The 25,963-nt window shown below is 42.2% G+C and overlaps 1 protein-coding gene across 5 annotated transcripts in view; it reads left to right on the forward strand.

Moving 5' to 3' along the window:
• Positions 1–25,963, forward strand: part of LOC103109263 (cyclic AMP-dependent transcription factor ATF-7) — a 105,901-nt gene that overhangs the window by 299 nt on the left and 79,639 nt on the right. Inside the window, exons 1-2 of one of the 5 annotated variants that reach the window (XM_060195254.1) lie at positions 210–368; positions 25,282–25,441. The exons of 1 other annotated variant lie outside the window; for it this stretch is intronic. The gene's annotated coding sequence lies outside the window, so the exon portion shown is untranslated. Of the gene's footprint in view, positions 1–12; positions 154–208; positions 369–1,067; positions 1,118–25,281; positions 25,442–25,963 lie in introns of those variants that run through there. 3 more of the 5 variants (XM_060195257.1, XM_060195256.1, XM_060195255.1) reach the window with 3 other exon arrangements.

The following is a 25,963-nucleotide window of genomic DNA, read 5'->3' on the forward strand; positions in this document are numbered from 1 at the left end:
CCAATAGGAGAGAAGGGAGCGACGATTGGCGGTGATGCGCACTAATGGGAGGTCGTTCTTACCTCGCGGGGTACCGCCCCTCTTCTCTCCCGCCTCCTTCCTCTCGGGGGGAAGGCGGGGCTAGAGAGGCCTGAAGTGTGGGGAGAACTTGGGGTAAGTAGCCCCCCGGGGGGGGCACAGGGCGTGGCAAGGAGAGGGGAGTTGAATCCTGAGGGAATGGAGTCTGGCGGAGTCCGATGGAGAGAGAGAAAGGGGAGGGGTCCCCCCCACTGATTGTGGAGCCCTGGCTTCTGGAAGGAGGGGGGCGGAGGGGGGTGCAGGAGCTCTGCGCTGGGAGAGGCGGGGGTCCCAGACGGGAGGCAGAACATGTAGGTGAAAAACAGGGCATTGGGCTTCCTCGGAGAGGTGGAGATCATTGCAAACAAGAGTTTTGCAATGGCGTTTCGACTAAATTCTTAAAAAAAAAAAAAAAAAAAGATGAGGGGCATGATAGCAGAAGAGAAAGTGTGGCTTTGGAGAAAAAGTCAGTGACTGGGGTGGGGGTACGAAGCAGAAGGCATCCCTGTAGGCTGGGAAAGGTCTGCGCGGACCCAGCGGGCGAGGGAGGGCTTTGGGGAAGGGGAGAGGGGCTGGCACTGCAGGCTGCAGCCCAGGTGTGGGGAACAGGCTGCGAGCCTGATTTGGGGCTCCGGGTGGCACCCCGCCTGGTGACCAGCCTGCAGGAATGCTGGGATAGGGGCAGAGGAGGAGGATAAACAGCTCTCGACTCAACTTCTACTCTGCTTTTTTTTTTTTTTTTCTTTCTCCCTCTCTTTTTCTTTTCTTTCTTTTTTTTTTTTTCTTTCTCCTTCCTCGTTTCATCTCTTAATTCAAGGATGGGGGGCGAGGGGGCTTGGACTTTGAGCATCCATCCAAGTGGCAGCCCCCAGAGGGTGTGAGTCGTGTGCGTTGCTCTGAATTGCTTGTTCTGTTCTCCCGCTGGGGTGTTTACTACCCAGGGCACCTCCTACCCAGATTCCCGCGTTGCTACTTTTCCTAACTTGAAAAGTTTGTTCTCTCCTTCCCAGAGAGGCTGTTTTAGTGTGTTGCAGGCTCGCGTGTCTGCTGCTTCTACATAGTAAGTGTAGGTTTGTGCAGATTGCTCACCAAGCTCATTCGATTCCTGGTATTCAGAAATGTTGGCGTTAGTTTACTTCTCATAGCGACGCTGTTCTTGATAGGTATTCTAATCCCAGAAGGAAGAGAAAAGTTCACGAAATCCAAGTATTCGGTAAAGGTGTCTCCTGCACACTAATTTATTCTTAAAAGAGTTGTTACATGGGTGGCTGCAGTGTGTTTCGGTCAGGCTGGTGTGTTTTTAGTGGTGTCTGTAACATAGACACTGTAGGAGAGTGAATACATTTCAGTTTCTCCTTTTGTGTTCAGACCCAGAAACTAACTCTACGGCATAGTAAGAACCTCAGGGCAAGGGTTGGGAGGACGAAACACAGTTTGTACTTAAACATGGAGGATACAAGGTAAGTGGAGAGTGTTGCGAAATGTAACATGGCTGGAAGAAAAGAAGAAAGTTTGGCAGCTCCACTAAGTAGTCTTACCAGTTTGTTCTTAATTCTGTGCAGAAAAGGGGCAAGTCCTTGCCCTCTGCTAGGCGTGTGTTACCTAATACTGGGTTGAACGATCAATAACGTTGTCTTCTACCTTCATTCTCTTCTCGTTTTACTTTTGAGAAGCAAAATCATTGTTTGAAAACCCGACGGAGCTGTTCTATGAAGAGAAACCAGAGTTTGTGGCTCGATTATTATTAACCTTTGGTTTTCAGCAACCACTTGAAGTTTTTCCTGCTGGCCAGGAAGTTGCCCTCACAGCACATTAAGACCAATTAATTACTGACTCTTCAGTACTAATTACTGAATTAGGTTCCAATATTTTACATTCAGAGCATTGCTGTTGGACATGCAGACATTTTCAGTCTGTTTGGCAACAAGACAACAGAAGTCCAATGAGAGCGCAGACTCACATGCTTTATTCTATCCTAGAGTTTGTGATGACTTTGACTCGGGCACTGTTAAATGTGAGATTTTTTTTTCCTCTTTAGTGTTAAAGCTTAGGAGAAAGCTAGAGGGACTAGGGATATACCATAGTGGTTATGCAGAAAGACTCTCATGCCTGAGATGCCAAAGGCCCCAGGTTCAATCCCCCCGCACCACCATAAGCCAGAGCTAAACCATACCATGCTCTGCTATTTATTTATTTATTTATTTTTTAAGAAAGATAGCTAGAGACTACACAGCTTATCTTTAAACCTGTGGGTCAAAGGTTATGTCGTGATGATTTAAATGTGATGTTTTTTAAAAGCATTTTTTAATATTTTACTTTATGTATTTATTCCCTTTTGTTGCCTTTGTTGTTTTATTCTTATATTTATTATTGTTGTCATCGTTGTTGGATAGGACAGAGAGAAATGGAAAGAGAAGGGGAAGACAGAGAGGGGAGAGAAAGACACCTGCAGACCCGCTTCACTGCTTGTGAAGTGACTCCCCTGCAGGTGGAGATCCAGGGGCTTGAACTGGGATCCTTACACTGGTCCTTGCGCTTTGCACCACATGTGCTTAACCTGCTGCGCTATACCGCCCAACTCCCTTTTAAAAGCATTTTTATTTGTGAAGTTTTTTTTTTTTTCACTAGAAATCCAATGCGCTATCCATTGCACCACAGAGCCACCTATGTCATGGGGTTTTTTTATGCTAATGCATAAAAATTATATATAATTATTTAATTAGTAAATATTAGATCTTGTTCTTTTTTTTTTTTTCCACCAGGGTTATCACTGGGGCTTAGTGCCTGCACAACAAATCCACTGCTCCTGGAGGCCATTTTTTCCTTCCTTTCTTTATTTTATTTGCTAGGACAGAGATAAACTGAGAGGAGAGAGAGAGATACCTGCAGTACTCGCTTCTTGCTTCCCCTCTTGCTTGTGAAGCTTCCCCTTACAGGTGTGTAGTGGGTGCCCGAACCTGGGTTCTTGCTCATGGTAAAGTGCACATTGAACCAGCGGGCCACCTCCTGGCCCCACATGTTGTTCTTTTCTCTTAACCCAAAATGAAAATTGATTTTCAGCTTTTTTTTTTTTTTTTTTAAACCTGTTATTGCCAGGGCTTCACTGCTCCTGACTGACTTTTTCAGATAGCAAGATACAGAGAGGGAAAAACAACACAGCACTGACACTTCCCCCAGTGTAGTGAGTGAGGGTCAGCCTCGAACCTGGGTCTTGTGCACGGCAAAGCGGTCTTGATTGCAGCTGAGCTTTCTTGCTGGTGTGCAACCAACTCTTAAGCTACTGCTTTGATTCAAGTCAAGTCCCTGGCCCTGCTTGAACACGGCTGCTGTGAAGTTCTCACAGTTACTGTTCTGTGCATGTCAAGACCGAGTTTTCCTCAGGCTGCAGTAGGAAGGAGTCTGTGTTAAGACAGCCTCCTGTCCATATCTGATAAGGAGGAGCCATCTCGCTCCAAGGAACTTGTAGGTGGAGCAAAAGGCACTGCCTTATAACTCTACAGCTCTCTTCTTAAGGCTGGTTGTCAGACTCTGAATGCAACTGCCCCTTATCTCTTGATGGAGTTATTACAGTTAAGATGTAAATGTTGTTTCTCTGAGAAGAACAAATACTGCATTCATTGAAAAAGAAAGAGTATTGATTCTGTTGTTGGCTTTTCTGAAAATGGTTCGTAGTTCCTCAAACTTCAGTTTTAGAATTCTTGAAAAAGGTTCCCATCTTTTTTAGAAACATGTAAGAGAAAATAACTTTTAAGGATTTCATTTCTAAATGTTGCCTTCCCTAAGAAGCTTCTTTTTGGGACCAAATTTATTCATGAAATTGTGTGTTCAGTACTTCTGTTTAAAGTATATGAAATGTGAGCGTACATCCAGACTACTGCTCAGCTTTGGCTTATGCAACTGTGGGGGACTGAACCTGGGACTTTAGAAACCTCAGCTTGAGAGTCTTTTCACAGAACTCTTATGCTGTTTTCTCCACATCAATTTTCTTTTAACTTTAAAGTATATATTTTTTGCCTCCAAGGTTATCGTGGGGGATTGGTGCCTGCACTATGAATCCACTGCTCCTGGAGGCCATTTTTTCCATTTTATTGGACAGGACAGAGAGAAATTGAGAGAGGAGGGGAAGACAGAGAGGGGGAGAGAAAGACACCTGCAGACCTGCTTCACCGCTTACAAGGCGATCCCCTGCATGTGGGGGACCGGGGACTCCAACCGGGATCCTTGCACCGGTCCTTAAGCTTTGCACTATGTGCACTTAACCCGGTGCACCGCTGCCCGACCCCCAGAATTTTTTTAGTATTTGTATTTATTTATTATTGACTAGACACAGAAATTGAGAGGAAAGGGGGAGATAGAGAGGAAAAGAGAGTTATCCGGGAGGTAGCACGGTGGATAAAGTATTAGACTCACAAGCATGAGATCCTGAGTTCGATCCCCAGCTGCACATGTACCAGAGTGATGCTAGGTTCTTTCTCTCTCTCCTCCTAGCTTTTTCATCAATCAATAAATAAAATTTTAAAAAGAGAGAGAGGGAAAGAGACAGACACTTGGAGCAGTGCATCACCACTCTTGAAGCATTCCCCCTGCAGGTGGGACCTGGGACTTGAACCTGGGTCTTTGTGCACTGTGATGTGTGTACTCAACCAGGAGCTCCACCACCTGGCCCTCAACTTGAGAATATTCAAGAGAAGAAACGCCTACTTCCCAGATACTCTATTATTTATTTATTTTGTATTGTTTAATTGCCACCAGTGTTGTCACTGGGGCTCGGTGCCAGCACTACAAATCTACTGCTCCCTGCAGCCATTTTTTTCCTTTTTCTTTTTCTTCTTAAGTTCAAGTAATTAAAAAAAATTTTTATTACCTTTATTTATTTATTGGATAGAGACAGCCAGAAATCAAGAGGGAAGTGGGGGATAGAGAGGAAGAGAGAGAGAGACACCTGCAGCCCTGCTTCACCACTCACAAAGCTTTCCCCCTGCAGGTGGGGACCGGAGACTTGAACCTGGGTCCTTGCACATTGTAACATATGTGTTCAACCAGGTGCACCACCTCCCAGCCCCGCCATGTTTTCCTCTTTAAAAATTTTATTTATTTATTTATTTATTTACTGGATAGGACAGAGAGAAATTGGAAGATGAGAGGGAGGAAGAGAGATAGATGGCTATAGCGATGCTTCACCACTTGTGAAGCATCCCCCCTGTAGATGGGGAGTGGGGTCTTGAGCCGGGGTCCTTGTGCATGGTAATATCTGCACTTAACCAGTGCCACTGCCCAGCCCCACTCAGATGCCGTATTTTTATTGTGCTGAGGGAGAAGTCATGATATTTTTCATGCAAAAATGCATCACAACTTTTTTTTAACTTACGTTATTTTTTCCCTTTTGTTGCCCTTGTTTATGCATCACAACTTTTATGATAACCCAATATTTATTAATGAGAAAGAAAAAACGGAGACATAGTATGTGTCATATTGAGGGTCAAACTCGGGACCCCATGCCTGCGAGTCCAGCGCTGTCTTCGCTGCGCCACCCCCTGAACTTCCGGTAAGAGTTCTTTTTCGGTGAGAAATATCCCAAGATTTTTCAGTCATTTCTTAAATGACAGTTTTCAAAATTTTTCTGCTGTATTGGGGATCAAACCCAGGCCCTCGTGAATTTGAAACACTGCTGAACCTCCCTGCCCAAATTTTTTCAGAAGATAGGTTTATTTATTTATTTTCTTTGTCATCATGGGGACTTCTCTGCTCCAGGCCAACTTTTTTAGATACAAAGACAGAGACATAGAGAAAGATACCATGAAGTTTCTTTTAGTACAGCAGGGACTGGGCTCAAACCTGTGTCATGCATGTTACAAAGCAAGTATACTCTCCAAGTGAACTATATTGCTGATTCAGTTTATTTATTTCATGGGAGATGGAGGGAGAGGAAAGCTGGGCATCACTGTGGCAGGATCTCTTCACCATCCGTGGAGTCTTACACATTTTTTAAAAATAAGTAATCTTTTTATTATGTTTATTTATTGGATAGAGACAACCAGAGATTGAGAGGGAACGGGGAGATAAAGAGACACCTACAGCACTGCTTTACCACTCATAAAGCTTTCCTCCTAAGGTGGGGGCAGGGGGAAAGAGAAAGAGACGCCTGCAGCACTGCTTCACCACTTGCAAAACTTTCCTCTGCAGGTGGGGAGTAGGGGCTTGAACCCGGGTCCTTGCACATTGTAACATGAGCGCTCAACTGGGTGCGCCACCACCCGGCACCCGAGCTTCTCACGTTGCTGTGTTACCAGGGATCGACTTGGAACCTCAGTCACAGAGGGCACACCTGCTGAGCCCTCCCCCAAGCCCCATTAAACTACATTTCTTGATAAAGTTCAGGCTCCTCAAGTTATTTGGGATTTCAGAGTTTCTTATTTAGGTCTGAGTAGAACATATCAAATATAATCAAAATAATGCAAAGTATAAAGGAGAGCATAAGTTGTTTTTTTTGTTTGTTTGTTTTTTTACTGTATACATCTATTTTTCTTTCCACCAGGTTTATCACTGGGGCTCAGGGCCTCCTTGACTCCACCATTCTACATGGCTTCTTTCTTTTTTAAAAAAAAATGTTTTATTTATTTATGTATTTATTATATAAAGATGGAGAAATTTAGGAGGGAGAGAGGGACGTAGAGAGGGAGAGAAGAAAGACACTTGTGGCACTGCTCTAGCTCTCATAGGCTTATGTCCTCACAGTAGGGGAGGGGAGGGGATACCTTAGCCCAGGCCCTTGCTCCTGGCAGCTTGTGCACTGAGCTGAGAACGTCGTCACCCAGCCCTGCCTGCCTGCTTTTTTTCCTCCCCTCCCCCTTCTCGTTTCCTTTCTTTCCTTTTTTTCCTCTTTTCTTCTTTTATTTGATAAAGGATGAGAGATAGCAAGGGAGAGAGAAGAGACACTTGTAGCACTGTGCCACCTCTTCTGAAGCTTCCCCCATGCAGGTGCTGACTGGCTTGGGTGTGGTTTGAACCTAGGTGGAACCGCCACCTGGCTCGTGTATATTTCTTGTTTTTTTTTGTTTTGTTTTTTTTCTCCAGAGATGTGCTAAACTCTGGCTTCTGTTGGTACTGGGGTTTGAACCTGAACCTGGACCTTTTGGTGCTACTGGCATTAAGGTCTTTCTGTATAACCACCATCATTAAGTCCCCTGTACCTTTATTCTTTTTTTTTTTTTTTTTTAACCAGAGCACTGTTGAGCTCTGGCTTATGGTGGTGTGGGAGATTGAACCTGGGACTTTGGAGCCTAGGCATGAGAGTCTGTTTGCATAACCATTATGCTATCTACCCTCCGCCCCAAGTACCTCTATTCTTTTTTTTTTTTTTTTTAAACCAGAGTACTGCTCAGCTCTGGCTTATGGCAGTGTGGGGGAATGAACCTGGAACTTGAGAGCCTCAGGCATGAAAGTCTCTTTGCATAACCATTACGCTGTACCCCCACCCACCTCTATTCTTAAAGCCTATGATCACAGTAATTTTCTTTTTCCAACCAGGGTTATTGTTAGGGCTTGGTGCTGGCACTAAGAATGCGCTGCTCAGGCCCCAGCTCCCCACCTGCAGGGGAGTCGCTTCACAAGTGGTGAAGCAGGTCTGCAGGTGTCTATCTTTCTCTCCCCCTCTCTGTCTTCCCCTCCTCTCTCCATTTCTCTCTGTCCTGTCCAACAACGATGACATCAATAACAACGATAATAATGACCACAGCAATGATAAAACAACCAGGGTAACAAAAAAGGGAAAAAATGGCCTCCAGGAGCAGTGGATTCCTTGAGCCCTGGCAATAACCCTGGAGGCAAAAAAAAAAAAAAGAATGCACTGCTCCTGGCAATCTTTTTTTTTTTTTTTTTTTTTTTAAGGACAGAAAGAAATTGAGAGGAGGGAGAGAAAGACACCTGCAGACCTGCTTCACCACTCACGAAGCTCCCACCCTGCTGGTGGAGAGCGGGGGCTTGAGCCCTAGTCCTTGCACATTAAATTAGTAATGTGTGCACTCAGTCAGGTGTGCCACTGCCAGGACCCCTGTTATTATTATTACTGGAGATTGATTTTACTTATTATATGTGTCTGAGAGAGAGTTCCACATGAGACAGGGAGGAGACACATGAGCTAGAACTCCACTAAGGGTGTGTGGTGCTTGAGATCTGCCTGGAAACCTCAGGCGTGAAGGTTGAGTATCCTGTCAGCCATATGCCTTGCAGTTTCTTTGTTGTTGTTTTAACCCAACCTTAAGTTTCTATGAAGTAGTGAAAATGTCCAGTTGAAATCTGATTAAACATATTCTGTCTCTGACATAACCCTGAGATTTTTGGCTAAGACTCTGTCATAAAAGAAACTGAAGGGGAGTTGGGCGGTAGCACAGTGGATTAAGCGCATGTGGCGCAAAGCACAAGGCTCCCCACCTGCGGTGTGTGTGTGTGTGTGTGTGTGTGTGTGTGTGTGTGTGTGTGGTCACTTCACAAGCGGTGAAGCAGGTCTGCTGGTGTCTATCTTTCTCTCCCCCTCTCTGTCCTTCCCTCCTCTCTCCATTTCTCTGTCGTAGCCAACAACGACGACATCAATAACAACAATAATAACTACAACAATATAACAACAAGGACAACAAAAGGGGATAAATAAGTATTTTAAAAAATAATATTAAAATAAAAAAAAGAAAATGAAGTTGGTCATTCATTGCTGTTTGGCCATCTTATGCTAGTGTTTATAAATCACCAGATTACTTGCCAAGTATTCGTAACCATCTACTTAGTAATTTATTTTAGGATATTCCCAGGGAACAAAATCTATTTCACCAGTCTATATTTTCTGTATTCTACATCCCCTGTCATCTATTTAAAAAAAAAAAAAAAAAAGAATGTGAAACGTTTTTTGGAAGGAAGTTGTTCCCTGAACATTCTAAGTTATATATTACAGATTTAAACTATTGCCAATGTAAGTCATAACTTCTTTATAACATTGGCATTTTAAATTTAGATTTAACTCTGTTTCCTCTTTAGGATAAACACCTATATCACCTGCTAAATATATATATTGATGTTATGCCAGGGAGATAGTACTGCATAGGATTTGAATGAGAGGGGCTCGGATTTGATCCCTGTCACCACCAGTAGCCAAGCTGAGTGGTGTTCAGGTCAAAAGAATAAAAGGTGTATATATATGTGTGTGTGTGTGTGTGTGTGTTTGCCATTGATAATTAGAGTTTACTGGCATAGTGGTCTAAGTTTGTCCTGTGTGTGTTATGGGTGAAATGGTACTACAAATATCAATATGCTAGGCCATCCGGAGAGATCTCTAGGGACTCAAGACCTTATGGTGGCAGCCAACAGCTTCCCTCTGTGTTAATTTTAGACCTGATAGTTGAATTTATGGTTGAGCAATTTGAGCTGATAAATGCATTTTTTAAAGTACCTTCCTCTTTTTGGGGTTTGAATTTTTACTTTCATTTTTAGAAAATTGCCAATTGTGATTGGAAATGTTAGTGTAGAAGAAAGTAGCATGCTGTTAGGTATAGCACGATCCACCGGAGAGTGTTTAGTTATAAATTCTCCTGGAAAGCAGAAGGATGGGCTTGGTGACCCCCTCAAGGTCCTTTCTAACCCGAACATTCATAAATAGAACCTCATATAAAGGAACTTCTTTTGAAGAATCAGGAAGAAAAATAGACTGTAAAGAAAATGAAATTGAAATGACTCTACTGACCCAGTGGGAATAGAGAAACAAAAAGTAAAGGACATAAATGACAAGAAATAATAACCCCTTTGAGCTGAAGACAAAAATCAGCAATAACAAATATTTTGCATTGAGGTCATTTCTGTCTTAAAAATATTTTACCATGGCATCTTCTCTTCAGAATTTCCCCGATAAGCCTTTATGTTGAAAGAATGTTTGTTTCTGTTAGACCTTAGTATTTTACTTTTTTCCTTGTATTTGACCTTTTTTTTCCTGTTGCTACTGAAGCTTTAAAAATCTGAATAATGTTCTCACTACATATATACAATGAAGCAAAATTCAGTTAAAATTTTTTTAAATTTTTAAAAATTTTTACCAGAGCACTCCTCAGCTCTGGCTTATGGTGGTATGGGGGATTGAACCTGGGACATTCAGGCATGAGAGTCTTTTTGCATAGCCATTATGCTATTTACCCCTGCCCAATTCAGTTAAAGTTTGAAAGTAAACATACTTCATGCCTTTCTTATAAAAGGAAATCTAAAGGTTACAGTTCAGGAAAGGTCTTATATATCTGTTTTTTGAAAGATTTATTAATGAAAGAGATGGGAGGTGGTGGGAAGAGAGAACTAGAGCATCATCACTCTGGCACAGGCAATATTGGGGCTTGAACTTGGGATCTCATGACTGAGAGTCCAGTGCTTGTGCACTGCATCACCTTCCTTGCTGCCACAAAAGGCTTCATGAAGAGAAAATGGGCTGAGTGGTGACTCACTCCATGGAGTGTACAGGTTAGTCATGCTTGAGCACTCAGGTTCAAACCCTCGTCCCCACCTGCAGTGGAGCAGTGCTGCAACTCTCTCTTCTTTTTTCTTTTTTTCAATATTTATTTATTTGATAGAGACGGCCAGAAATTGAGAGGAAGGAGGAGATAGAGAGAGGAGACAGAAAGATGCCTGCAGCACTGCTTTACCACTTGTGAAGCTTTTCCCCTGCAGGTGGGGACCAGGGGCTTGAACCCAGGTCCTTGCACACTGTAACATGTACTCAACCAGGTGCGCCACCACCCAGCCCCACAAATCTCTTTTCTCTTTTTCTCCATGTCTCTCTCTTCCTCCTTGTTTCTCTGTCAGGGAAAAAGGAAAAGAGGCTGGTCATGGTGGGCTATGGTGGTGTGCTTCTTGGTCATGTGTGCGACCAGGTTCAACCTCAGCCTCCACAGCATTAAAGCAAGCTTTGGTGCTATGGGCTCTTTCAGTCTTTTCTTCTGCCTTCTTTGTCTCTGTTAAAAAACAAATATATGTATGGCTGGGGAGATAGCATAATGGTTATGCAAAAAGACTTTCATGCATAAGGCAGCAAAAGTCCCAGGTTCAATCCTTAGTACTGCTAGCACCACCATAAACGAGAGCTGAGCAGTGCTCTGGTATGTGTATATCTATCTGCCAGGAATAGTTGACTTATCATGCAGGCACTGAGTTCCAGCAATAACCCAGATGGCAGGGGGGAAAAAAAGAGAGAGAGAGAAAGTACATTGCTTATCTAGTTTTTAAAACAAAAGTTTATATTGCCCCCCGAGTTATTTCTGAGGATCAGTGCCAGCATGACAAATCCTCTGCTCCTGGCAGTCATTCATTCTTTCTCCTTTCCTTCCTTCCTTCCTTCCTTCCTTCCTTCCTTCCTCCCTCCCTCCCTCCCTCCCTCCCTCCCTCCCTTCCTTCCTTCCTAAATTTTACTAGATTGGATAGAGAGAAATGAGAAAGGACAGAAGATACAAGGAGAGAAAGATAGACACCTGCAGACCAACTTCACTACTTGTGAAGCTTCACCCCCACTCCCCGCAGGTGTGGAACTGGGGCTCAAACCACGGTGATATGTGCTCTTAACTATGTGCGCCACCATCTCGCCTCCCTAAAATCTTTTTATAGATTTTTGTATTATACTTATTTCATGAGATAGGGAGGCATCAGAGCAGTACTTTGGCATATGCAGTGCTGGGGATCAAACTTAGGACTTCATGTTTGGAATTCCACAGTTCTACCACCATGCTACCTCCCAGGCCACTGTTATCTAGTTTTTGTTTGTTTTTGTTTTTTGGGTGTTGGTAAGACCTATTTACTGATTAATACGAGGCGGGGGTGGGGTGGGGGAAGAAGGGAGAAAAATAAAACAAAAAACCACAGCACCACCCTGGCACATGTGATGCTGTAAATTGAACTCAAGACTTTAATGCTTTTAAGTCTAAAGCTGTAGTCATTACAGCACCTCCAGAGCCACTGTTAACTATAATAGTTTATTGGCAGAGGAGCTGAGTGGTGGCACAACCATGCACAAGGATCCAGGTTCAAACCTCTGTGGGGGAAGGTTCACGAGAGGTGAAGCAGTACAGCAGGTGTCTTTTTTTTCTCTTTCTCTCTCTTTCTCCCCCTCTCTTCTCAATTTCTCTCCTCTATCAACAAAAATAATAAAAAGTAATAATAAAGGACAGAATTAAAATGAGTGCCAAGAGCAGTGGGTTCATTGTCCAGGCACCAAACCCCAGTGATAACCCTGGTGGGGGAAAAATCTATATAGTCAGTCATCTAGGGAGGATTCCCAGCTAAACACAAGGAGAGTTCCTGTGGTAGTCTTATGGAGGATATCCAGGGTGAGATGCTTTACTTCGCTTTTTCGCATCTTTTGGTCTTTTGAAGATGTGCTTACTTAGAACTAGAGCATCACTGTGGTGTATGTGGCTGGTGATCACATTTGGACATCACTTTCTGCCCTACCCTCTGCATTTCCTGGACCGTGTTTTTTGGTTACTTTAACACTAAATGTTCTTTCTTACATTTGAAATTCCACTGTGTAAACATTTTCTCGTTTCTATTCAGTATTGCATTTATCTGTAATACCAAGTTATGAAAGCTTAACAGGCTCCAACATTTTGCTTAGAAAGTCACTTTGTGAGCTTGTGGTTTGGATCTCTGTGGAAACTGTTGTTCTGCTATCTCCACTACTGCCTTGCAAAACACAGTTTAGAGTAGCATTACCAGCTAATATCCTTCAGTGCTGTACAATTGTCTTTCTGACAATGGACAGAGGAGATTTATATACTCAGTGAGTCACAGTGTTTGGGGGGTATAAACTTTACCATGCAGTAGAAAAATGATATATATTTTCAGATTAAATTAGTGTAACTGTTCTTTTTGAAACAGATCTGTATTATAAAAGCAGGAGAATTATTGAATATAACATACATTTGCTATAAATTATTTGTGCTGGCACCAATTTCTTTTCTTTTTTTAAAGATTTTATTTATTTAGTCATGAGAAAGATAGGAGGAGGAGAGAGAAAGAACCAGACATCACTCTGGCACATGTGCTGCTAGGGATTCAACTCAGGACTTCATGCTTGAGAGTCCAAAGCTTTATCCACTGCGCCACCTCCTGGACCACCTGGCACCAAATTTCTTAACAGCAATATTTGCTTAAGCTTTATCAAACCTGAGTAATACCATGTTGCTTTTATTTAACGTGGCTTCTCTACTACTAACATATTTCCATGCTACCCATTTTCTTTATTTTTCAAAGTTTCGGTCAAGCAGTAATTTTCTTTTTTTTTTTTTTAAATTATCTTTATTTATTGGATAGAGACAGCCAGAAACTGAGAGGGAAGGGGGAGATAGTAAGGGAGAGAGACAGACACCTGCAGCCCTGCTTCACCACTTGTGAAGCTTTCCCTCCAGAGGGGCTCAAACCCAGGTCCTTGCGCACTGTAAGCTGTGTGCTTAACCAAGTGTGCCACCACCTGGCCCGGGCAGTAATTTTCTAATGTTGGGCTGTCAGAAAAGTCTTGACTTGTTTTTCTATGCAAAAATGAGTCATAACTTTTCTGACAACCCTATGTTTCATGCATCTATGTTTTAGACGTAAACTTGAAGGTAAGTCAGTGAGTACTGAATATCCCAGCTAGGTCACTATATTGCCATGTTTAAGCCCTGGCACCACCTGAGATTGTCATGACTGGGGGAAGCTCTGGTGCTGTGTTGTTTCTCATTCTTTTTCTTTATGTCTATCTGTATGAAAAAGTGACCAGGGAGCAGTGAAATTGCACGACTCAAGGTCCCCTGTTGTCCACCACCAACAGACACACACTTTCTAAGCCTCGCAGTATTTGAGATTGTGGAATATTGTGTCTGGGGACATGGGGTATTTTCTGTATGAGACTAGATTCATGTTGTGAATTAATATTAGATTTATCAAGTTTTTATTATTTGAAGCCTGTTTAAGCTAGGCTTATGAAGAAATTTTGTTTACTCTTAAAGACCTGTGTTTAGAATTGATTGCTACTGATTCATTTTAGGGATCATTCTTTATCTGAAAATGAGATTTTTAAAAGAATACAATACTTTTTTTTTTGATAGGCTACCAGTTTCCAGAAATCTTTCTCCTTGAAAATGCATGAGGCCAGACATAGTTAGGTATAATGTTCTCTAGTCATTTCTGACTCTGCTTCCTGCTGTCACTTTAGCACACTGCTGCTTCTTTGTTGTTAACCTCTTTGAGACTCAAAATTGTTTCTTGAATCCTCCCAAAGCCTCAGGGAGACTATACTTTAAAAGGGGGGGGGGGTTTGCTAAGTATTTGCATGCATGAATTTGCTTCTATAGGTGCTAAGCTTTGGCTGTGTATTGCCCGATTTAGGATTCAGCCTAATTCTTCCTCCCATCTGTTTTCTGTCATTTGCAACAAAACTGTGTGGTCTATTTATGCAGACCTTTTCCTTTGAGACCTGTTCCCGCACGTCTGAGCCTAAAATCTAGAAGTTAATTTTAACCTTCTCTTTAACTGATCAGTTCAGGATACTCTATTAGTTGCTGTTATTGTTATTGTTGTTGTCACTGGGACTTCACTGCAGACAAAGGCAGAAAAATCCCACAGCACTGAAGCTCCCTTCTGTCTGGGGAGGGGAGGCGGGGCTTGGCTTGAGCCTGGGTCTGGCACATGACAAAGCTGGCATACAATCTAAGTGAGCTTTTTTTTTTTTTTTTCTTCCTAGACATCACCGGGGGCTTCACCTCTCCCAGGTGACTGTTTTGTTTTGTTTTTTTCCCTTCCAGGGTTATTTCTGGGGCTGGGTGCCTGCACTATGGCACTATGAATCTGCTTCACCTGGAGGCTCTTGTTACCCTTGTTGTCATTATTATTGTCATTGCTACTGTTGTTGGGTAAGACTGAGAGAAATGGAGAGAGGAAAGACAGAGAGGGGGAGAGAAAGATAGACACCTGCAGATCTGCTTCACCACCTGTGAAGTGACCTCCCTGCAGGTGGGGAGCTGGGGGCTGGAACCAGGATCCTTAAGCCAGTCCTTGAGCTTCGCGCTATGTGCGTTTAACTTGCTGTGCTACCGCCCAACCCCCGCAGGTGACTTTTTAAGTTAGAGACAGAAACAGAGAGAGAATGAAAGAGACCACAGTGCCAAAGCTTCCTTCCTTGTACAACTGCCTGGGTCACATACATGGCACAGCAGCACACAGTCCAAGTGAGCTGTTTTTTGTAGCCCTCTAAGTCAGCTACCTGCTGGCTCTTGTTTGTGTGTTGCTCCTCCTCCTCCTCCTGCTTCTCCTCCTTCTTCTAGTCATTTTATTGGGGAGATAATGATTTACATTATAGGTAATGTGGCACATGAGTACAATTTCTTTTTTTGTTGTTGTTATTATTTTTTAAACCTGGTTTAATTTTTTTTTTTTTTGCCTCTAGGATTGTGGCTAGGGCTCGATGACTGTACTATAAATCCACTGCTCCTGGAGGCTATTTTTTTTCCCTTTTGTTGCCCTTTTTGTTTATCATTGTTGTTATTATTGTTGCTGTCGTTGGTTAAGACAGAGAGAAATGGAGCGAGGAGGGGAAGATAGGGAGGGGGAGAGAAAGACACCTGCAGACCTGCTTCACCGCCTGTGAAGTGACCCTCCTGCAGGTAGGGAGCCAGGGGCTCAAAATGGGATCCTTACGCTGGTCCTTACGCTTTGTTCCATGTGCCCTTAACTGCTGTGCACCGCCAGACCCCCACATTGGTACAATTTCTTATCTCCCTATGATGATGATGATTTTATTTTATTTTTTAAAATAGCAACAGAGAGGTAGAGAGAGTGAAAGAAATGACAGCACTGAAGTTTCCTTCATAGTAATGGGGGCTGAGGTTGAACCTGGATCCCTCATGTGGCAAAGCAGTACACTATCCAAGTGAGTTATTTCACCGGCCCAAGGAAAAATTATTTTAAGGTAATTGTAGTCTTCTTTCTATAATACACCAGAATCCAAAAAGTTATAGTTCCTTAAAGGTTTGAATGGAATCCAAAACCACATTTATGAATTTTTTTTTTTATTTAAGAAAGGATTAGTGAACAAAAACATAAGGTAGGAGGGGTACAACTCCACACAATTCCCACCACCCAATCCCCATAATCCCCCCCCTCCCATGGTAGCTTTCCCATTCTCTAGCCCTCTGGGAGCATGGACTCAGGGTCGTTGAGGGTTGCTGAAGGTAGAAGGTCTGGCTTCTGTAATTGCTTCCCCGCTGAACATGGGCGTTGACCGGTCGGTCCGTACTCCCAGTCTGCCTCTCTCTTTCCCTAGTAGGGTGTGTCTCTGGGGAAGCTGAGCTCCAGGACACATTGGTGGGGTACACATTTATGAATTTTTAATACTATTCTGTTAAAGTGCAGCGGTCTGTTTTGCCCTTTAAATAGTTCATTTAAAAATATTTATTTTAAGGGGGTCAGGCGGTGGCGCAGTGGGTTAAGCGCATGTGACGCAAAGCGCAAGGACCGGCGTATGGATCCACTGCTTGCTCCAGGAGGCCATTTTCCCCCATTTTGTTGCCCTTGTTATTGTTACTGTTGTTGTAGTTGGATAGGACAAAGAAAATACAGAGAGGGAGAGAAAGACACTTACAGACCTGCTTCATCACTTGTGAAGCAGCCCTCCTACAAGTGGGTAGCTGGGGGCTCAAACCGGGATCCCTTATATAGGTCCTTGAGCTTCACACCATGTGCACTTGTTGGTGTGCTGCTGCCCAGCCCCTACTTGTTCTGTTTTAATGAGAGAGATACAGAGAGAGTGATAGAGACTCAGATCTGGTTTATGGTTGTGCTAGAAGATTGAACCTGAGACCTTGGGAACTCTGAACCTCAGGCATGAAAGTCTTTTGCATAACCATTATACTATGTCGCCAGCATGCTTTACTTATGAAAGAGAAGAAGACAGGGAAGGAAAGCCAAAGCATCACTCTGACACATGTGACTCAGGAGATGGAACCAGGACCTTATACTTGAGAGTCTAATCCCTTCTCCACTGTGCCACCTTCTGGCTCACTAAATAGTTCTTTTACCTGTATCTTATTTTCAGCCTTTTGTGAATCTTCTGAGAGCATCTCAGGGAATGCTGTAGCTCACTTAGAGAACTGCTGTCTAGTTGCATCAGACTTGAAAAATACACCCCCTTACCATGGGTTTACAGTAAAAACTGCTGTTGATACATATGTAAAAGATATCAGTTTTCTGCACAACACTCTTGTTTCTAGCCGAGGCCCTCCTCCAGCATCATGCCCCAGGACCTGAAAGCTGCCCACCACCCCCTTTACTTTGGTGCAGTACTGAACTATGTATCTTTTAAAAAACTTTTATTTATTATTATTTTTTTACTGCAGAAAAAAATGTGAATTTATTTTATGTGAATATAACTGAACTGCTCTATATCTATTTATTTTCTAAAACAGTTCACTAACAATGTGGCACTATTCATTACTATCCTTTCGTCCCCCACTTTGGTTTGACTTGAAGCATTGCCATGTTTTCTTGTATAGATTTTTTTTTCTGTTTGCTTTTTCTTTCTTTCTTTTTTTTTACCCCTTCCTTTCTTTTACCCCAATACTAATCCCCTTTTTTTCTCTTCCTTCTTTTTTTCCCTTCAATTTTGATTACAAATGACTAGCTGTTAAATAAATAATTAATGCTTTGCATCTTTCTACTATAACCTATTTATTATTTTTTTATTTTCCCTTTTGTTGCCCTTATTTTTTTATTGTTATAGTTGTTGTTGTTGTTATTGTTGTCATTAAATAGGACAGAGAGACATGGAGAGAAGAGGGAAAGACAGAGAGGGAGAGAGAAAGATAGACACCTGCAGACCTGCTTCACCACCTGTGAAGCGACTTCCCTGCAGGTGGGGAGCTGGGGGCTTGAACCGGGATCCTTATGCCAGTACTTGCGCTTTGCACCACATGCGCTTAACCCGCTGCACTACTGCCGGACTCCCTGAACCATGTATCTTAAGCATGTGAGTCCACTGCCCCGCAAGTTGAGCCATTTCCCCAGCAGCCCAAGTTTTTTGTTTCTTCTTTCTCTTCTAGAGCACTGTTCAGGCTTGGTTTATGGTAGTGTTTGGATTGAACTTGGAAGCCTCAGATGTGAAAGCCTTTGCATGACCATGTTATCTCCCCACCCCCAGGCTGTTTTGTGATGTGTCCTTGAGCCCAAAGCGAAGAGAACCCACTAAGTCAAAAATTTAATTTTACAAGACATTCAGGGGAATCTGCTAAAGTTTGAGAAACATGGAGCTAGTTATATTAATCTTTAAGAAAAACTCATTTCTAAAATTCACAAATTGATAGCTGACAGTCACATTACTTATCCATTCTGACATTTATCATAATTGGGGTATCTTAATTATGTATTTAAGTTAATAATAGTTATAAGGATTAGACCATGGCAAACTAAGATCTTCTAAGAAACGTGCTAGGATTTGCAGGTTCGAAGTCTTTTTAAAAATTATTATTATTGTGGCCCAGAAGGTGGTGCAGTGGGTAAAACATTGGGCACCTGAGGTCATGAGTTCCAATTCCTAGCATTAGGTGTGCCAAAGTGATAGTCTGGTTCTTTCTCTCTTTCATAAGTAAATATATCTTTAAAATACTATTTATAATAAAAATATACACAGGCTTTTTAAAGTGTTTTTATTTTTTTAATTATCTTTATTTGTTTATTGGATAGAGACAGTCAGAAATAGAGAGGGAAGGGAGGGGTAGAGAGTGTGAGAGACAGACACCTGCAGCCCTGCTTCACCACTTTTTTTTTTTTTTTTACTGTTGCTGTTGTTATTGATGTTGTCGTTGTTGGATAGGACAGAGAGAAATGGAGAGAGGAGGGGAAGACAGAAGGGGAGAGAAAGACAGACACATGCAGACCTGCTTCACCGCCTGTGAAGCTACTCCCCTGCAGATGGGGAGCGGGGGGCTAGAAACAGGATCCTTAAGCCGGCCCTTGCGCTTTACCGCTGCGCTACCGCCCGACTTGCAGCTTCACCACTTCTGAAGCTTTCCCCCTGCAGGTGGAGACTGGGGGTTCGAACGTGGGTCCTTGCGCATTGTAACATGTGTGCTCAACCAGGTACGCCACCACATGGCCCCAGACTTTTCTTGTAACCACTCAACTCTTCAGTGATAACACAAAGGCATCTAGTGGACAACATGAGAGTAAACATGGACCGCGTGGCCATAAAATGGTACATATAGGCTTTAAAATTTAAATTTTATATAATTTTTATATGCCACTAAGTAATCTCTTATTTTATTATTATTTTTTAGTAGTTTAGAACAGTAAAAAGTGACTTCTGAAACAAACCACTACCTCTTGGCTCCTTAGCTTTCAGAGGGCCAGCTGTGGCTGGCTTCCACTTTGACTTTTCGTCACTATAGTAATTGCATTCACCTTAACCAGATGGTTAAATGCAACATCTGAAATCTGCTGTTTCAGGCTTCCTTCATTCACTTAGAAAATTTACATTTTGTAATGGTGTCTTCTATTGCCAATACCTGCCTACAGAGAATCTCAGGCACTTGGTTCAATAGCACTGGTACTATTTTCATCAGCGTAGCCCTATGGTTAAGTTTTGTTTTTTACCATATTAAAAATGTCACTTTATTGTTAAAAAAAAAAGTAAGGGCTGAGAGATAATTCTCTTGGTAGATCAGCATCTTACTGCACACAGTGCCCTAGGTTGGGATCCTCAGCACTGTATCCTCGCATCATGGCACTGAGGGAAGAACTGGAGCCGTCTGTAATGTCTGTCTCTTTCTCTCTATCCAAATAAAAACAGAAAAAGCCAGGGAGTGGTGGGATTGCTTCTGTATGAAGCTGCAGTACCAATAAATACAGTGTGAAAAACATCCTTGTTTGTGAGCATACAAAAATACCTGGTAAGACCTGGGGAGATGGAGTGTGGTTGTGCACTAGCATGGCCCGTCTGAGGTCGGTTCCAGAGGTTTCAGGGTGGATTCCTAGCACCACCACTAGCCAGGACTGAGTAATACTGTTTTTCCTCACCCTACCTTATTAAAGTCAATGAGTTAGGGGCCGGGCAGTAGCACATCGGGTTAAGCACACATGGTGTGAAGCACAAGGACTGGCCTAAGGATCCCAGTTTGAGCCCGCAGTGAAGCAGGTCTGCTGGTGTCTGTCTTTCTCTCCCTTCTCTGTCTTCCCCTCCTCTCTCGATTTCTCTCTGTCTTGTCCAACAACAACAACAGCAATAATAACAATAATAATAAGAAACCTTTTTTTTTTTAGCATTCTGACTTTTCCTTTCACCCCATCTCTCTTCCTCTGTCCTCTTTTCTTCTTTGAGTAAATACTATTTTTTGTCATTTAAGTATTTTGGTGAATCTATGTGTGTGACTCTTCCTCAGCATACTCATCTTCTGGGAAGTCTTTATAGGTATCTGTTTTCCTGTTTTAAGATGTCTGCTGAAAGCATCTCACTTCCCCCTTTGATTTTCTAAATATGTGTACCCCTTGTCTGGCATTTCTTGCCAGAGTTTAATGGAAAAAAGTTTGAGAGGCATATAACAGATGAGTGTTTTGTTTCAGCCTGTTTATACTATAGAAATGTGTTGTTTTTTGTTTCTGAGATATATCTGACCTCTCATAATTAGAGAGAGATTATGTGTATTAGATTTGTCTTAAGTATAAGAATAAGCAATGTTAGTCTTTAATTTTTTTTAAATACTTTTTTTATATATTTATTTTATTTATTTTTTCCCTTTTGTTGCCCTTGTTGTTTTATTGTTGTAGTTATTATTGTTGTTGTTGTTGTTGTTGGATAGGATAGAGAGAAATGGAGAGAGGGAGGGGAAGACAGAGAGGAGGAGAGAAAGATAGACACCTGCAGACCTGCTTCACCGCCTGTGAAGTGACTCCCCTGCAGGTGGGGAGCCGGGGTTCGAACCGGGATCCTTATGCCGGTCTTTGTGCTTTGCGCCACCTGCGCTTAGCCCGCTGTACTACAGCCCAACTCCCTCTTTAATTTTTTTTTTAAAGATTTTATTTATTTATTAATGAGAAAGATAGGAGGAGAGAGAGAAAGAACCAGATATCACTCTGGTACATGTGCTGCCAGGGACCTCATGCTTGAGAATCTAGTGCTTTATCCATTGTGCCACCTCCCAGACCACAGTCTTTAATTTTTTAATTAACTAGATAGAGACAGAGAAACTGAGACAGGAGGGGGAGGTAGGAGGGTGCACTTCATGATTAATGAAGCTGGTTTGCAGATATCTCTCTCTCTCCTGCTCCCTCCCCTCTGTCCTATAAAATAATCAAATTGAGAGGAGAGGAGGAAATAAAAAAGAAAAAAATGGCCACTGGGAGCCATGGATTCATAGTGCCTGCACTTAGACCCAATGGCAATTAAAAAAAAAAAGGTTTTGGGAGTCGGGCGGTAGCGCAGCAGATTAAGCGCATGTAGTGCGAAGCACAAGGACCGGCCTAAAGATACCGGTTCAAGCCCCAGCCTCGCCACCTGCAGGGGAGTCGCTTCACAGGCGGTGAAGCAGGTCTGCAGGTGTCTTTCTCTCCCCCTGTCTTCCCCTCCTCTTTCTATTTCTCTCTGTCCTATACAACAATGACGACATCAATAACAATAATAACTACAATAAAAAAACAAGGGCAACAAAAGGGAATAAAATAAATTTTTATTTAAAAAATTTTTAAAAAGATTTTATTAATAATATATGAAAGCACAAAAGAACAAGAGTCAAGAAAGAATCCTGGGTCAGGATTCACATATGTGTGACTCCATCACTGCCAGGCCAATTGTTTTATTCTGTTTATTTTGGAGAGAGACAGACAGATGGAAAGAGGGAGAGCCACTGTAGGGCTGTTCTACCATCTGTGGAGTTCCCCTGTTGGTGTGATGTTCCCACATGGTGTTGGGGCTTGAACGTGGGTCTTTGTGCCTGGTAAGGCACACACCTTATCACATCATCTGTCTCCTAGCGCCTGAATTTTTTTTTTTTTTTTGGTAAAGGGGGGAGAGAGAGACACCAGAGCACCAAAGCTTCCTTCAGTGGGGATCAGGCTTGAATTCGGGTTCTGCACATGGCAAAGCAGCACATTATACAAGTGAGCTATTTCCCCAGCCCTGAAATACCTTTTTTTTTTTCTTTCTTTGCCTCCAGGGTTATTGCTGAGGCGAATTCACTGCTCCTAGAGGCTATTTTTTCCTTTTTGTTGCCCTTGTTTATTGTTGTGGTTATTATTGTTGTTGTTATTGCTCTCGTTAGAAATTGCAAGAGGAGGGGAAGACAGAGAAGGGGAGAGAAGGACAGACACCAGCAGACCTGCTTCACCACTTGTGAAGCGGACCCCCTTCTTCCCCCCCAGCTCCCCACCTGCAGGGGAGTCGCTTCACAGTCAGTGAAGCAGGTCTGCAGATGTCTTTCTCCTCTCTGTCTTCCCCTCCTCTCTCCATTTCTCTCTATCCTGTCCAACAACGAGGACATTGGTGGTAGCAATGGTAATAGCTACAATGAAACAATGGGGGCGACAAAAGGGAATAAATAAATAAAATCTTTAAAAAGAAGAAAAGACTAAAAAAAAAGATTTCATTTATTTATTCATTTATTGGATAGAGACAGAAAGAAACCAAGTTACTAATGGGTAGAGAGGGATGGAGACAAAGAGATACATCTGCAGTACTTGCTTCATTGATTGTAAGCTCCATCACAGGTAGGGACTGGGGGCTTGAACCCAGGTCTTTGCGTGCACTGTAGTATGTGCTTAACTGTACCACCACCCGGCCCCCCACCCCTGAAAATAGTTTTTAAGTGGGAAGACAGGCCATTATTATTGTTGTTAATATTTAATTAAGCACCACTTCTAAGTGGTAAATAATAATGATTAAAAATAATGAGAGGGGGTTGGCAGTAGCACAGCGGGTTAAATGCACATGGCGCAAAGCAAGCACAAGCAGTGAAGCAGGTCTGCAGGTGTCTATCATTGTCTTCCTGTCTGTCTTCCCCTCCTTTCTCCATTTCTCTCTGTCCTATCCGGCAACAATGACATCAATAACAACAAAAATAATAACCACAACAACGATAAAAACAAGGGCAACAAAAAGGAAAATAAATAAATAAAATAAAAAGTAAAAAAAATAATGAGAAAGAGAAGGAATGATTTAAAATGAGTATTTAAGAGAGAGCCTTCTTCCTCCCATTGTGGCCTTCTTTTGTTGAAAGTGGCAAAACAAAAGCCAGAAAATTGGGAAGGAAGTCAGAAATCCAACTAAGAATTGACTATTACTTTTGAATAATAATATTACTTAAGAGCCATGAAAGATCATTACTTCTGCTATATATCTTAATACTTTTCCTCCCAGGTTTATTTTTACCTTTTTCCCCTATTTTCACTTTTAGAAAGTCATGATTTCTCACCTTTGTCTCCTAGTAAGAATGCAGTTAAATAAATTTGGAAACCTTGTATTTTGATTTGGCAGACTAAGTTAAGTTTTGATAGTGTAAGAAAAGTCATTGCATGATTTATATTGTCTTATGCACTTTATATTGTCTTATGTTCCCCACTCCCGAACCATGACCCTTTCCCTCTGAGGAGCCAGCCTCAGAGCACATTGAAGAGAAGCTAGAAATTGTGCCTGTCCTTCCTTCTGTTAGGTCTGCTCTAACCCTTGCTGTTTACTTACTGATTGCAAATACATTAAAGAGAATTTTGTTGAAATAAAATTCTCACTTCATGATTATATTAGAAAAATAGGTTCTGAGACAAGGAAGTAGAATTATTTCCAGCATCACAGTTGTTATAAATGCATCTAGAGATGAATTTGCTTTTCAGAAATGCTATGAGTTTTCAGCCATAGTGCCTTTGGTTTTTGGTCCCTATTTCTTTAATTTTTTTTTTATTTAATTGTGTCTATTTTTGCACTATTGTCATTTCAATAAAAGGTGTTGTTTTTTTTTTTTCCCTAATGATGTATTTAAAACAAACAAACCTGAAAACCTCCTTGTCCTGGGGCTAGATGACGAAGAGTAAGCTTTTATTTTCCTAGTACCCAATCATCAGCCTGAGCTGGGCTCTCTCTCCTAGGAACAGAATTTATTGAAGCAATTTATCTTGGCTAAATGTGATATAAATCTGTGTACCTCTGTACATAGAGGCTCTCTTCCATTACTGCCATGCTGCAGCATCGGTTTCTTCATAGTTACATCCTGTTCCTATCAAACTGAAAGATGACTAAGGAGCTCTTTCCATGTTATGGTGCGCCCCATAATTTTACACACTGATTAGCTGTAGAATTATTGATCAGATTACCAGAAATACTGATTTTCAACCCTTGAGTAGGCCCTAACAGAGTAACAGAAGTGTTATTTGATTTTTCTGAGTTTTTTTTTTTTAAAGACTTTATTTATTAACCAGAAAGATAGGAGAGAGAGAGAGAGAGGAAGAACCAGACATCACTCTGGTACACGTGTTGCTGGGGATTGAACTTGGGACCTCATGCTTGAGGATTCAATGCTTTATCCACTGTGCCACCTCCCGAACCACTGTTTTTTTAAGGTTTATCTTATGACACAGACCAGCACAACACTTGATCATATGCAGTGCTGGGGTTTGAACCTGCGACCTCATGTGTGCAAACATGTATATTCTGTACACTGAGCTGCCTTCCTGGCATTGTCCTCTGAGTTCTAAGCTTGGTCGTCAGGTCACTTTAAATTTAATTTTAATGCAGACCCAATTAAGGTTAACCTGACATTTTGGTTTAACTCCAAGATAAACTTGAAATTCGGTAACAATTCTGAAGTCATTTCTAGGTACATTCAAATTGTAGTTTCTCTCTCATTGTTCCTTGTTATTTTCTTCCATACCTCTTTATGTCGTTGAAGGGGATATGAAAATGTCTTTGAAGAGTCTGTTCTATAAAGACTGACCTTGTGTCCCTCCCTCCTTTTCTCTTCCACCCTTTCCAAATATTGTTTATCCATTAGGAATATTCTTTATGGTGTTTCTGTATTTACTGTATCTCCCCCCCCTCCCCAGCACTAGAGCAGTGTTCAGCTCTGGCTATGGTGGTGCTGGGCATTGAAACTTGGGCTTTAGAGTCTCAGGCATGAAAGTCTTTTGCTTAACCATTATGCTGTCTCCCCTGCAGGTATTTCTCATCCTAATCCGTATCCACTTATGTTTCTTTCTTGTCAGTGCTGGGACTTGACAGTTTTAGGCTGCCTTTTTCTGAGAGGAATAAAGAGGTGGTGGAGAGACACCAGGACGTCCCCCAGTGCCATGTGGTTTGCACCCACGCTCTGTACTAGGGGTTCAAACCTGGGCCACACTTCTAGCAAGGCAGGTGGCCTCTCAGGTGAGCTGTCTTGCCAGACCCTGCTCTCGACTTTTGTTCCTAATGGGAGCATTGGAAAATTCCCCTGCCATCTTCATATTGAAATTATTCTTTGACAAAGAGTTTCGATCGACATTTCAAGAGTTTAGCTTCAATAATTAAAAAATCGTACCAGCTCTGTTACAATTCTTGGGAGAAATAGAGGATGGATGATGATGCTTTTTAGTGCCATTTCTTTTATCCCCGCAGCAGCACACATCTGTTGGCCGCAACAGAGCAGCCCAAGAACTCTGGCCGAGAGCAGCACAAACAGCCGGAACATATTCACCCAGTAAACCCCCAAAGAGTCGACATTTGTTTTATTGCTGCTTTTAAAAACCTAGCCATAAATAGAATCAGAGGGGGTAGGGCACCAATATTTCTCCATTTGCCACAGACGATTTGTGTTGGGGGGGGGGGGGCAGGAGAGGGGGAAGAGGAGGCTCCCAGTGGGGAGAGAGGTTTTTATTTTATTTTTTTATTAATGAAAATCATTTCCCATGT

The sequence above is a fragment of the Erinaceus europaeus genome, chromosome 7 (genome assembly GCF_950295315.1).
Source record: "Erinaceus europaeus chromosome 7, mEriEur2.1, whole genome shotgun sequence".
NCBI classification, from domain to species: Eukaryota; Metazoa; Chordata; class Mammalia; order Eulipotyphla; family Erinaceidae; genus Erinaceus; species Erinaceus europaeus.